Consider the following 15,008-nt stretch of genomic DNA (forward strand, 5'->3'; position numbering starts at 1 on the left):
GGGCTCCAAGGTTGTGCCTTGGAAAGGGCCTAGACATCTATGGGGCCTGGCCAGCCATCCACATGGATCTGCTGACCACACTCCCCTCAGCAAACAGAGCAGCAGCCCCTGAACTCCCGTGAGCAGCGCCCCCTCCTGGAGGAGCCCAGGAGTCCTCCAGGTGCCCGTCTTGACCTCATGGGTTTGCCCCTCATTCATGCTGTGCTGTGTCCCACTTCATGTCTCTCTGTTCTTGTGTGTGAACAGGTTATGAGAGCCCCTCCTATAAAAAAAGGACTCAAATGCCTTCCAGATGTTCTGAGACCCCCTATGAAGCCTAGGATTCAGTTGTGAAGGCAAAGGGGGAAATGAAGGGCAGACTTAGGGGCATTCTGGATAGGAGATGGGAAATTAGAATTTAAAATAGGAATAAAACATCTGTAAACCCATACAACCGGATTAAGTGCCTCCCTAAGAAGGAAAAAAAAGCTCAGATCCCAGACAAGAAATAAGTTGACCTGTGTGAGTCTGGCAACTGACATGATTTTGCAATATGAGGGGACATTATTCATTCATCCACCCATTCAACCATTTATTAAATCTTGAGTGCCACGTGCTGTGGCAATGAACAACTAGAAGTTCTCTTTTCACAGAAAACTCTAAGCCTGTGCTCATTGTACATCTGGCAGAAAGTACTCTGCTCTTCTCCCGCCCTCTAACCCTTCCCCCCCCCCCCCCCCGCCCCCTGCCTGCCAGTTACTGCACAGATCCATTCTGTTTGCTGGTGCTTTTCCTGCTAGGTCTGTCTAGAAAAGCACTTCCTGTCTCCCATGAGGCCCTCATGAAGCCAGCGCAATGCTTTTCTCCCGGAAGTTCCATGCAGGAGAAGCCTAGCACTGGGGAGAGGACTGGTGAAATAGTGACAGCAAAACTTGGTCTGGGGGCGGAAGGAGGCATGGGTCTGCTGCAGAAATTTATTTCAGGTGCCATCTTACCTCCCTCTCTATGCTTCTTCTCCAGAAGGTATCCTCAATAATCCCTGTGTCCAAACCCTGTCCCCATCCCAGGGAGCCCCCATGCCAACCAGAGTGCCCCACACCCTAGAATAATTTCTCCCTTACTTCCACAAGCTAGTGACTCTTTCCTCGAATGCAGCTAAGCTCAGATTAGGAAAGCAGTCAGACTGATTGAGTCTACAGTAAATTGTGAATGACCGTTTCCCTAGTGAACGGAGTAGAATCTTTAATTAGCAGAGGATATGATTTTGAGAAGGTGACCTTTACTTCAAATCCTAGCACTTGGAATTAGAAGGCTGCTCTGGGGGAAAGAGCCCTCTAAACCAGTAACATTTCTTGCTTACTGAGGAAGTTGTTCTGCTTCCCCCTGCCCCCGCGCCCCCGCCAATGCCCCTACCACCTTCCTGCTCAGGGTCTGGGTGTCTGGTGCTTTGGTCAAGAATAGTCAAATGGTGCAACCAAAGAGAGAGCATAACCCCGCTTGAAGTAAGCATGGGCCTGTGGAATCTGCTCCACAGCTCACAGACTCCCAGGGGCAGGATTCTTAAAGGTTCCTGGGGACTGGAGCACACATGGATATCAGGGCCTCTAGAAGTTTCAGGTCAGAGGCCGGTAGCTACCTGATCCTCTCACTCCCTCAGCATGACCGACTGTGCAGTTGCTCTCTGCATCCCAGCTTCTCTCCCCCTTTCCCCAGATCAGGCAGCCACCTATTCCTCTGTTCCCATATACACTCCTTGTGTGACCCTGGTCCCAGACACTTGCTTCACCACCCCATTGCTCATGTTGAGGACCAAACTCATCATCTCTGGCCACCAGTCCTCATTTGAACTGTGGCCTCCAGCCCACTGGCCCAGGGGCTGTGTGATTCAAGAAGCTTTTCTCTCAGTGTGACCAGCTCCCGGCAACAATATGAATTAGATTACCTTGGGCAACTACAAGTACAGAAGTTCCCCAAGACCATTCTCAGGTTTAATAATTTTCTAGAAGTTTAAGGGTTTGGAGAAGAAATGTACACGCTAGATGCACAGGTAGAAAAGGACACACTAGATCTCTGCTGTCCGATATAGTAGCCACTAGCCATGTATCTATTTAAATTTAAGTTAAATAAAGTAAAAAGTGCAGTCTCTCAGTTGCATTGGCCACATTTCAAGTGCTCTGCTCAATAGCCACATATGGCTGGTGGCCACTGTATTATACAGTGCAGATCTATAGAACATCCCCACAATCATAGAAAGTACTATTAGCGCTTGTGTAGATGAAGGGATCTGCCTGAGCAAAGGCATAGGAGAGGCAGGAACGTTTGGGGTTGCAGAATATAGGGCTTGTGGGGCAAGTCATCTGTCTTGGCTAGATCCTCGGCTGTGGGAAAAGAAAGTGAAAGACCCCCCCTCTTTCCACAATGCCAGGGGTCATGGCAGGTGTCCCATGCCAGCTTCCTCTCCATGGAATTGCCTGGCCCAAGACCACTGGATTTCCCAGCCTCATAAGCAAATGAAGAATGAAAGTGTGTAAACAAGGATAATTGGATGGGACAGGGCATCTGGACTTGTTGAGAAACCTTTACTCTCTAGAGACTCTCCTAGGTCACAATGCTGCTCAAAGAATGACAATTATATTGTCACTAAATATATCATATTACTTTAATTATCTTATTTAATTCCAACACTACTCTGCTTCTGACTACATTGTCTTCATAAATTGATGCCTATATAACATAGTAGCTTGTTCACACCATAAAATATATAGATGTATTTTAACTAGCTTATATATTTAACTGGAGTTAATTCTATAACAAACATATAGCAGCATTTTATCATGTGATTAATTGCCTTATTGCAGCATAATAGTCTGACTCTGGTTGAGAACAATGGAAAATTAAAGGAGGTAAAGAGGAGACACGGTAGGAGTAGAAAATAGGAACTATGGAAATGTTGAGAACATAAAATGATTCGTCCTTAGGGCAGACAGACAGAGGAGCAAACAATTGTTTGCAGGGATGCTTGAATGATACTTTATTTCACTGAATCTAAGACAACATCAAATATAAGTAAGATGCACCCATATTTTATGTACCATCAATTTTTCTTTCAAGGAAGAAAATTTTCTATTTAAATTATAGCATGCCAATGATTATAAGATGAACCCTGATTTCACCAATATTAAATTGTGAAAAATATGCATGTTAGAATAAAAGAAATATACAAAAACTGGTGATTGGACTTACTTCTTTGACACCAAGAAGTCAATATTTATTACACACTTGTCTTCAAGTCTTTGTGCCCAAGCGGGGGAGGGGGGGTGTGGAGGTGGTGACAGATAATGAAATTAATAGCAAACACCTTTTAGTCATTAAGAAGTGAACACTGTAGTGGGCGTGGTCCAAAGGAGGGGAGATCACAGAATTTTGAGGAGTAAATGCTGATTGTTTTAAATTTTGAGCAACAGATAGATGAAATTTCAACTAGTAGAAAAGGAGGGGAGGGGATGATAACCTGGCAGAAGGAAAGCCCAGGTGTGCTCAGGGGACAGTGAACAGACACCCAATCAAATGTACAAAAGTCTCGGGTTCTCATCCTTCTGGTTTTATGGCCCTGGTGTCAGGGTTCTTCTACGTTCATTCCACTCCTGGGGAAGACATTTGACTGGTCTGGTCTGGGCCATGTATGTCAATGACCAAAGCTCTGCACTCTGTGTAAATTTAGAAAGTGGTAACTCTTCAAAAATACTTTGATCTTTTTGTAAATATTTGTGGAAGGGAGACTAGGAATTAGAAAGATGAAAATCGGCTTAGTTTGAGGGAACCAATGAGGCAAGAAAATAATGATAATAATAGTGGAGAAAGTTCATGTTAAGTTCAGTTATGTGGGAGAGCCGCAGCCTGTGTGCTGGTGTTAACAGAGACTGAGAAGCCAGGGGCAACAGCTATTCCATGTAGAGGGTGAGGAGTTTTGGTCTGGCAAAAATGAGGAAATGTCAAATGAAAAGTTATAAATGCTGTTCCGGGGCTAGAGGGAGGGGAAGATTTGGGACTACCCTCTTACATGTGCTCAGTGAAACTATCTGGGTGGATTAAATTCATGAAGGCGAAAAGCAGAAGGCAGGAGGTCTTCGGACGAGAGCTTGGGAGCATATACCTATGTGGGAAGAGAAGGGCTGATCAGAGAAACAGGAGAAACAGACTTGTTGTCATAGAAACTGGGAGAAGGGAAACCCTCAAGTGGAGAAGGATTGGGCTGGGGGCAAAGAATGACCATAAGAATTGAGGGTAAAGACTGTGAACAGATGTGGCAAGATGGAGGCTGGAGGCCAGGTATGATCAAGTGCACAGGTAGACAGCTCTCCTGGGTAAAGAATGGGGACCCTTCTCTCAACTACAGGTGATTTAGAGAGGTTTTCATTCTCTGAAGGAAAACTGTTAAGAGAATTATTGCTGTTTATTATAGAAAACTCTTTGTTTTCTTGGTGGATTTAAAAATAACCTTGTGGCATACTTGGCCCAAATGAGGGTTTTGGTCTCCGTGGTTGGTTCCTCAAACTATTATATTGGAATTTAGGGGCGTGGTCCAAGGACAGTGTTTATAACTGTCACCAGGTCTGTGGACAAGAGCGTGGGAAGCAGCCGTCTTGAGAATGTGTGCCATCCTTCGTTCCCACACCCATGGGGTCAGGAGACAGTGGGGTCAGCCATCACAGAAGACAGGAGAACAAACGTCTCCTGCAACTGCATTGTGTCAAGTGTCAGGTTTTGAGTGCATTCTTTGTGCTTGCACCATGGTGACAGCGGGCTGTATGGTCCTAATTCAGTTTGCATGTCAACCCTTGGCGGTAGGAAAGATTTTCCCCTCTGCACACCCACTAAAGTGTGCTGCCTTCCATAACTGTGTTCAACACATCCAGGTAGGTGGACTTTTAATTCCTCATGGTATTTTCAGGGAAAAGGTGCTTTATTCCCTTACTTAGATGGACAGAGAAGGGGTTGAAGAAGAGTAGAAAGGAAACCCAAACTGGTCTGGGTTGTGCTAAAACATGTCAGCACAGAGCGGTCCCCACACCCAGGTAGAAACCTGGAGTTGAGCTAGGATGTGATCCTTGAGACTGGCAGCTGGTCTGTGGGACACACAGGCATTCAGGGTGGCCAGCACAAAGCAGTATGGGTTCCCACCACCTGTGCTGTTGTAGGGGAGGAAAACGTTTTCCTCCATCCTTGTAGGGTCCCTGGCTGGGTCTGAAAATTAAACTGAAAAGGACAGATTAGCAGGAGAAAAGCATATAAATTTTCTAATACAAGTTTTACCTGACACGGGAGCCTTTATACAGAAATGAAGACCCAAAGAAACACTTAAACTTGAGTGTTTTTATGCTAGCTTTGAAGAAGAGTGGAAAGTTGTGGAAAGATGATAGGACAAAAGATATTCGGTGAATGTGGCCCACTGGGGGAAACTTAGCGAGGCCTAGGTGTTTAGATTCCTCTCTGTGTCCCTCATCTTGGGACATCCAGATGCATTTTTCCTAGGTACAGGGAGGGCACTTCTCACAAGAGGGTTATGACCTGCTTCAGGAGAAGGTCAGAACGTCGTTCCTAAATATGCCATTTCTCAAATATTCAATAGGCCAACATGCCATATTTGGGGGGGAGGGGGGGCGGCATCCTGAATTCTACCACTGTTTAAATGGTATATTCATTTAATGAATGCAAAGCAGAATTCATAGACCCACTACACCATTAGAGACCTCTTCCATTTTTCATTTTATTGTAGAACAGACAGCTGTGGCTGGGGGAGGGGGGGATGGTTTGAACACTGGGTTGGAAACAGTCAATACCCCAACCCCACTGCCCCCACCAATCACTAGGAAATGTGATATGAGTTAACATGGTACCCACAAATGTGCCCAACATGTGTCTGAGGCTAAGTGTGCTGTCCTGTGCGCAGGAGAGCTAAATCCTGTGCTAGGAGGGTCCTATGTCCCAGCCTGTCCAACCTCCAGAGTCACCAGTGGGCGTCCACACTGCAGTATAAAAACATTCTCCATTAGCAGATTGGACAAAACACTCAATCCTCACCCTCAGACCTTCAGATGTCATTACGGAATGATATTTGGGTCAGCTATTGAGAACATTAGGTTTGGGATTTATTTTAAAAGATAAATTGAAAAATAAACCTCAGCTGTAGTAAACCATTGTTAACCTGGCTGGGTTTATGCTAGTGAATGCTCTTCATCTTGTCCATTTAGCCCAGGCATCTTAAATTAAAAAGAAATATTTTTTATTGATTTAGGAGAGGAAGGGAGAGGGAGAGATAGAAACATCAATGAGAATCATTGATCAGCTGCCCTCCTGCACACACACTGCCGCCCCCCCCCCCGGACCCGCCCCCCCCCCCCCCCCCCCGCGCCCACTGAGGATTGAGCCTGCAACCCAGGCATGTGCTCTTGACCGGAATCAAACCCAGGACCCTTCAGTCTGCAGGCTGATGCTCTATCCACTGAGCAAACCGGCCAGGGCCTGACATCTTACATTTTAATGTGTATAAGAATGACCTGGGAATCTTGTTAAAATGCAGATTCAGGAAAACCCAGTTTGTACTTTATCCTGACATTTTCGTCAAAGGACAGATGAAAACTTCGCCCTGGACCAGTGGCACTTTTGGGGGACAACCTTTCTAAGGCAAGGCTTGTTCTTCATTTTGCAGATGAGAAAACAGGCCCAGAGAGGTTGAGTAACTTGCCTAATTTTTAAGGAAAGGTGTTTACTTAGATACTCTCTTCTGCAAGTTACAGAATTCAAATTAGTTAATATCCACAAAATTACATAAAATGGGTGACAGCAGGTGACCTGGGTTGTGATTTCTTGCTTTGCCTAGAGATTTCACCCTCTCAGTCCTCTGACCCATGGGACACCTGTGAATACCCAGACTTTGGTATGTAATGTGTTCTCTCTGAAGTTGGGATGATAGGTTAGGTGGCCCACCCCTCAGAATTTGTCACTGAATCATGCTTTTTATTGAGTTTCCTAGAATATATTTCTGGCCTCAGGAAAACCCCTTTGAAAAAAATCTGCTTGAAGTTGTGGGGGTTCAGAATGAGTAACCCCAAGATGTACTTTTAGTGGTATGCAGATTATTTTGAGCTAAAGACAATTTTAGCTTCATGCCCAAGAGAAGCTTCTGCCATCCCCTTGACTACCTAGAAGAACTTGTAATAAATAATAAGAGATTATTAACAATAATCTCTTTTTGACCCATCTATACGGCAGGGCAAACTCCTATTTACTAAACATCTGCTCTTCTTATCATCCTGCAATGACCCTTTGAAGCCTACAAGGCACCTCATCCCCAGCTCAGAATGTTCCATACCCACGTTCCCTTTCCATCTCTCACCCTCTCGTGCATGTGGGGTCCTGACTCTCTCAGGTATGCAGAGTCCCCATACATATGTATGAATTAAATTTGGTTATTTTTCTCTTGCTAATCTGTCTCACATCTATATGATTATTAAGAGCAGCCAGAAGAACCTTGAGAACAGAGAAAAGTTTATTTCACACACAACCCCCCCACACACAGCCATTGAATACCAACGGATTTATGCATTTACTATCATGACTTGTGGAATGTAACCTACATCAGTTTCCATTAGATTTAGCTACAAGTAAAAGAACACAAGCTTCAAAGAAAGGAGTTTAAAAGTGACCATCTGCTCCATGTAGTCCTCAGGGACTGAAAACTCAGGCTCTTTCCTGCTTCCTGCTTGCTGCCTTAGAGTATGGCCCCTGATCTCATGGCCCAAGGTTGTGCCTTAGCCATCATTTCTGCTATTGAAGAACAGGATGCTTAACGGGATGAAGAAGGGGAAAGGGAGCATGTCAGCTATCCTCCAAGGAAAGTTCCAAGAGGCTGCCACACACTTCCCATTGGCTGGAACTTGGTCCCATGGCCACACCTAGCTGCAAAGAATGCTGGGAAATGTATTTACTCTGCGTAGGCATATGCCTAGCTAATAATAAGGCATTCTGGAAGAAGAGGAAAAACATATAGCAGAGAATTGTTAGGAAGCTCAGCTCGAAGGACAACACGTTTACCCATCGCCTCCTCCCGCCCTCTCGCCCAGTTTCCTGCTTGTTCCTATCTCAAGTGTGAAGCAGACAGGTCAGAAATAAATGGGTCTTTCTAAGACACTGCGTTGATGCCAGGAGCTTCTGGTAGCACAGAGTTCAGAGAGACAGAATGTTTCTGTGCCCAGAAATAGGACCTGGGCACCGGGTCCCTGCCAGTGTTCATTTTGAAAGAGGGCAGGATTTCTTCTTCTCCCCTAAACTCTGATGAATTCGGGGTCAGTTCATCCAAGGAAATTCTCCTCAGGACAGACCGTGAAGGCCCAAAGCCCCTGCTCCCCCTGACTGCCTATCTATTTCAGTGACCACTCCTGAGCTGCTCTCTCCAGAGGTCAAGCTGGCCTGTCCTCCCTACTCTCATAGGGGCCTTGATTACTAGATTGAAGAGGGCATGACCAGGCCTCTGGTGATCCTTAGCCCTTTTCCCAGGAGTGGTGAAGGGTTTGCCCTGGGTCACCCCATCCTCTTAGTCAACAATACTGCATTGTTGTGAGATATCCTGCTGGCTTAAAGGATGTAAATGTGACCACAGAGGAGAGGTTTGACTATCTTTAAGAAACTGAGTCAGTAAGCAAATAGGATATATGTGTGTTAAAATAAGAAGAATACCAGAATGAGACAAATAGCTGGAGTTTATTGTTCTAGAGGTTCTTTCTTAAAAGAAATAGGACTCCAAAGTAATGTGAATAACAATGTACTAGTATTACTAAATGGGTTCCTAATCTGGACCATTTGTGGGCCTGATATTCAAGTTACCGCTGACCTTAAGGTCATAGTTTCAAGGACAAAGACATGTTTTGTTTTCTACAATATTATTCTGCTTTTATTTATTATATGTTAATAGTCCACATGAATATGGACATCTAAATAATTGGCATGATTAGTCATATCTGTATTTCTGGAAAAGCTACCTTTTAATAAATGATTATTAGATAAATGTGCAACTACTTACAGCTGACGGCTTTTACTGAGGCATGATTCACATACAGATCTTAAATGTACAGTTCAAGGAGTTTTAACAAATGTGTACACCCATGAACTCCCTTCCTATCAAGAGAGAGAAAACATTCCTGACACTGTATAAAGTTCTTTCATGCCCCATTCCCAGTCAGTCCTTACGTTCACCTCCTCCTGACCTCACAGCCACTGATAGTTCTATTACCATTTGATTTGTTTTGTAATTTCTAAAACTTTACGTAAGTGAAATAATAAAGCATGTGACCTTTTGCATCTGGCTTTTATCACTCAACATAATATATTAAAAATCTTTCTTGATATATATATTTTTTAAAAAATTGATTTTAGAGAAAGAGGAAGAGACAAAGAGAGAGAGAAACATCGATTGGCTGTCTCCTGCACGCCTCCTACTGGAGATTGAGCCCAAAACCCTGGTATGTGCCCTAACTGGGAATCAAACTAACAACCTCAGTGCATGGTACAACGTTCAACCAACTGAGCCACATGGGCCAGGGCTCAACATAATATTTTTAAGATGAATTCATGTTGTTGCACATATATGCAGTTCATTCCTGTTTGCTGTTGAGTAGTGTCCCATTGTATGAATAAACCATAATTTCTTCACCCATTCTCCTGTTGATAGGCATTTGAATTATTTCCAGTTTAGAGAAATAAAGCTTCTTATAATAGTTATAATAAATAATAAATCTATAACTTATGAATAAAGACACTGACAGGTGTATGTGTATCTGTGCCTGACTTAGCACTGAAACATACTCATCTAAGATAGATGCTTGGCTAAAGCTCAGAGGCAGCAAACACACAACTTGAACTTCGTTTTGGGTGGATATAGGGGTGAGGGAGGCCTTTGTAGAAATTGGTAGGATAACACAAAAAATTACCAGTTTATGCAGTCTTAAAAAGTTGTTACTGTAACCAAATGAAGAGAAAAGGCTTGGTATGAAAATGCATGTTTACAATTTAGAGATGAGTCACTTCTGCTGGGCTGTTAATTGCTTCACTTTCCAGGGGAGAAAATTCTTGGGCCTCTTAGTTTCCTTATGTATAAAACAGAGGCACTAATTCGCACCTAGCCCACACAGGGTTGCTGTGAGACTCGAGTGGGAGAATGTGTGAAAAGTATCTGTCAGCACAAAGCTCTGTCTCTGTGTAAGTGCAAGGTGGTGGTGTTGTCTATGACAAAGTCACACAGTTTCCCCTTGGGAGATGGCAGTGGAACATTCTACAGGTGTCCTGCCCTTTTGTCTATGAACTCACCGCCCTGAGAAATCAGTATTGTTACTATCATTCCCATTCTGCAGATGGACAACTTGAGGCCTGAACAGGTTTAGCTCCCAGAGGCCACACAGGTGTAAAGGATAATTGGGCTTTGAATCTCGATAGAACTGGCTCGAATCGGAGCTCTTACTATTGTGCCATCTGCCTTTCTAACAAGATGGCATTGTATCTCCTCCTCCTTTACAGTAACTGTCTTTCTCCACAGCCTATATTTCCTTGTGGGAGGGTTGCTGTAGTAAATTCTTTGGCATTTTATCTTTAGATGTAACAGAAGGAAGGTGAAAATTTGCCTAAAATCTTAATGATTTTCCATTTTGGTCTTCCTGGGGGTTTGCAGTGAGATTGCTGGGCCGTCATATTTTTAGTGCAAACTTTGTATTTAGGAGAGAATCAGAATCACCAACCCGCTTCTGGGACAGGACCATGGAGCTCCTACCCTGGGCTCTTTCCCAGACACACAGCATGCCCAGCTGAGGTGGGAAATGCCCCGTGGCATTGAATGCTAAGCAGGGAGCAACCCCATACCCGAGGCCATTTGGTCATTACTCGAATGTCTCTGTCCTTACCGCGGGCAGCGTGGCCTTGTTTCCCACAGACTTCTCCAGCACCTCGGGCGCCGCCTCCTTCGAGGCTGCGGGTAATTGAGTTGGAGGGGCACCTTGCATGACCGGGTGGGGGTAGGTGGGGATGGACAAAGCAGAACTTCTCTTTCTTTTCCATTTTAAAATTACAAGAAACCACGAATTAACACCTGTAAGCTGGCTTGAAAGTAAAGCATGGTTTTTTAGCAAAACCTTCATGGTGTCTAAAAATTTCTTGTCCCTACACAGGTTTCAGGGCATGAGCTGTGGAAGTCCTAAAGTTAGGTGAAGCTTAACTCAGCAACTCCTGAAACTACTGACTTCTCAATTCAAGAACCAACCGAGAAAGCCACCTGCGCTGCTCCCTAGCATCGTCTGCCCTACAAGTAGAAGCAGGAGGCATGGACCTAACGGCCACATCACCAGGGATGGGATGGCTCTCTCTCCGGCATTGAACAGACAGGAAGTTACCAGATACATCCAAAAAGAACCAATGAAAACAAGCACCCCTATGACTTTATGGAGAAAGCAACCAACACCAAAGAACCCATCTGGACCTGTTTACTGTTGGTAAACGGGGTAGATTAACCGGGTGAGCCCCAATACCTCTCCCAGCCAGAATAGTCTCGATTCTAGAAGCCCCTAAGAAGCTGGGCCTTCCCTGACCAAGGACTGCAATCCCTCCAGCCTGTGACTTACGTTCACGTCTGAGCTGTGCTGGATGTTCTCCTGGTGGCATGGCAGAGCTCGGAGCACTATCCAGGGTGATTTCAGAAGCCCCTGGGAAAGTCTAACCCCAACCCTCAGAAGGCAGAAGGTGAACTCAAATCTACAAAAACAATTCATTTCACTGACCTTTAAAGATCTCCAGTTTTTTTTGTCCCTTCTTAAAGCAAAGAACCAAGTCATTTGAAAAAATGGAGATAAGAATACACTCTGAGGCTTGCTATTTTGTTTTTACGTTTTCAACAGATTCAAAGAGAGAGTGAGGTTTATGTTAACTTATTTTAAGGAATTATATGCAACCAAAGTTAATCTGTGAGTCAAGATAGTCACATGCTGAGTAAAGTTAGTCAGGCCCAGCCGGGGTGCTCAGTTGGTTGGAGCATTGCCGCTTATACTAAAAGGGTTGCGGGTTCAAATCCTGGTCAGGACACATACCTAGGTTGCAGGGCACATACAGAAGGCAACTAATTGATGTTTCTCTCTCAATTCAATGTTTCACTTTCCCTCTCCCTCCCTTCTTCTCTCTAAAGTAAAAATCAATAAAACAACAACAATGACAAAAAGTCAGACATTAAATGGTCCTTCTTTTCTGCAGTACATTTGCCCATGAGTTCAATTTAAGCATGTTGTGTATTTTGTTATAAAATTTAATTACAGCCCAGCCAGTGTGACTCAGCGGTTGAGTGTTGACCTATGAACCAGGAGGTCAGAGTTAAATTCCCAGTCAGGGCACATGCCCAGGTTGTGGGCACAATCCCTAGTAGGGGGCGTGCAGGAGGCAGCTGATCAATAATCCTCTCTTATTATTGATGTCTCTCTCTTCCTCTCTGAAATCATATATATATATATATATATATATATATATATATATATATATATATATGAAAGAGTTTTTAAAAATTTATTTACATTCTTTCTTTCAAGAGTTGAACATTTCCAAATGTGGCTTCTCATTCAAAAAATTTATTCTTACCATTGCCAGAAAACCTCTACTTCATTCAGGTGAATCAGTCCCTCTAATTAGCAGGGAATAACCTGGAACTAATTAACTAAAAGATCTGACTTGTCATCAAAATGCCGTGGGCAACATGGTAAGTAAAGAGACTGGGTGACAAATGAAATCATTTTACAGGACCAGTCACTTCAGGAAGGGGAAAGCACAGGTCCTGGGATCAAAAGCAGGGATTTGTCTCTTTATTAAGCACGTGTCCTGGGAAAAATAAGTCATTGTCTGCGGGCCTCAGGTTCCTCACCAATGAAGTGAAGGGGACCTGCTATGCCTACTGCCCAGGCTGGATCTGGGGCCAAATGGAACTGAGGATATGAAAATGTTTTGTAAATTCCAAAGGCCCGTTCCATTGCAAACTACTGCAGTTATTCAGTAGCGGTTGGGTTGTGTGGAGGCAACAAAAGAAATCCTGCATCTTGTATTCAGCCCTCAGACCACGTAATGCTGCTGAGGGGCCCCTCTTCCTTCCTAGCATGAAGGGCTGTAGGCCCAGACGATCCATCTCTTAGCATTTCCTCTTCTCCCCACAATACCTGCCACAACCATTCCCCTGGACTGTGACAAGGAGATCATACTCCGTCAACAAGAAACCCAGGGACTCCTTGTGGAATTATGTTTGAACCTGGAGGCCTACGTGTTTCAGTTAAAAACAGACTTGGAAACGGATAAAAACTTGCCTTAAACACATTTCCTGTCATTCCAGCAGAGGGAGACAGGGCTGCACTGACTCTCCCACAAAAACTGCAGTTCAGTTTGAAGGCTTACAACATGAGCTTCCTTCTTTCCTTCCAGTCAGATCTTGTCATCATAATTCAGTACCTCTGGGTGGAGAAAACACATGGCTACAGGCCATTATGAATTCAGCGGCACTCCAAACACTCTCACATGGGTGTGCATTTCATTGCTCTCAGGGGACACTGGGCCTTTGGAAACAGCAGCGGCATGGTATGAACTCAGTCTCCAGATGCTTCACACCCGTGGTGGGCACCCCTGGCGGCTGAGCCCGCATTCACTCTGTTTTCCTCTCTCCTGAATTAGAACCACGGATTTGTTCAAGCACCTGCCCCGTCCCCAGTCCAGAGGGGGTTCTTGATTTGCCTAAGCCAGCGATTTTCAACCTTTCTCATCTCATGGCACACATAAACTAATGACTAAAATGATTCGGCACACCAAAAAAAAATTTTTTTTTTTGGCCCATCTGACAAAAAAAAAAAAAAAAAAAGGTATAATTTTGATTGATTCAGAGCAGACAGCTATTGTTGTGTTGGCTGTTGTCATTTTTTAAAAAAATGTTTCTTCCTGATACTTTACATATATTTTTATTGATTTCAGAGAGGAAGGGGGAGAGAGAGAGAAACATCAGTGATGAGAGAGAATCACTGATTGGCTGCCTCCTGCACACCCCACACTGGGGATGGAGCCCACAACCCAGGCATGTGCCCTGACTAGGAATAGAACCCTGACCTCCTGGTTCATAGGTTGATGCTCAACCACTGAGCCATGCTGGCCGGGCAGCTGTGGTCATTTTTAATTTGACAATCTAAGCAAAAAGGGACCAGTGCCCCTGACTAGTCAGGGATTGCACGTTTTAAAAACTTGTGGCACTGGTACATCTACACAATGGAATACTACGCCGCTATAAAAAAGAAGGAACTTTCACCACTTGCAACAGCATGGATGGAACTGGAGAGCATTATGCTAAGCAAAATAAGCCATTTGGAGAAAGATAAATATCACATGATCTCACTCATATGTGGGGTATAATGATCAACATAATTTGATGAACAAGAATAGATCCAGAGACAAATGGCAGGGGAGTGGGGGTTAGAGAGCAACCAAAGGACTTGTATGCATGCATATTAGTGTAACCCATGGACACAGACACTGGGGCGGTGGGGACTTGCCCAGGATGAGAATGGCTGGGGGTGGGGGGTCAAGCGGGGAAAAAGGAGACATATGTAAAACTTTAGACAATAAATTAAAACAAAACAAAACAAAACAAACAAGCTTGTGGCACTGGCTGAAAATCGCTGGTCTAAGCCGATCCGAGCACATTTTTCTCTGATACAGTTTACTGATCCAGGGGTGGACTTGATGGCCTTCCTCGGCCCCATCAGACTGAAGGGAAGGGCTCATCCTCCACGTTCTGGGAAGAGGTTTGCCCTCTGGCTTTCACACTGGACACGAGCAAGGAGACCCATTGCTCTGGCACCATACTGCAGGTGCGAATAAGATGGCCAGAGGAAAAAGGACACGTGAAAAGATGGCTTGTTGATGACACCGCTAAATCAAAAAACCCCATGGCCTGGACTTCTTGGTTTGTGAGGGAA

Source organism: Cnephaeus nilssonii (assembly GCF_951640355.1).
Source record: "Cnephaeus nilssonii genome assembly, chromosome: 9".
Classification (NCBI taxonomy): domain Eukaryota; kingdom Metazoa; phylum Chordata; class Mammalia; order Chiroptera; family Vespertilionidae; genus Cnephaeus; species Cnephaeus nilssonii.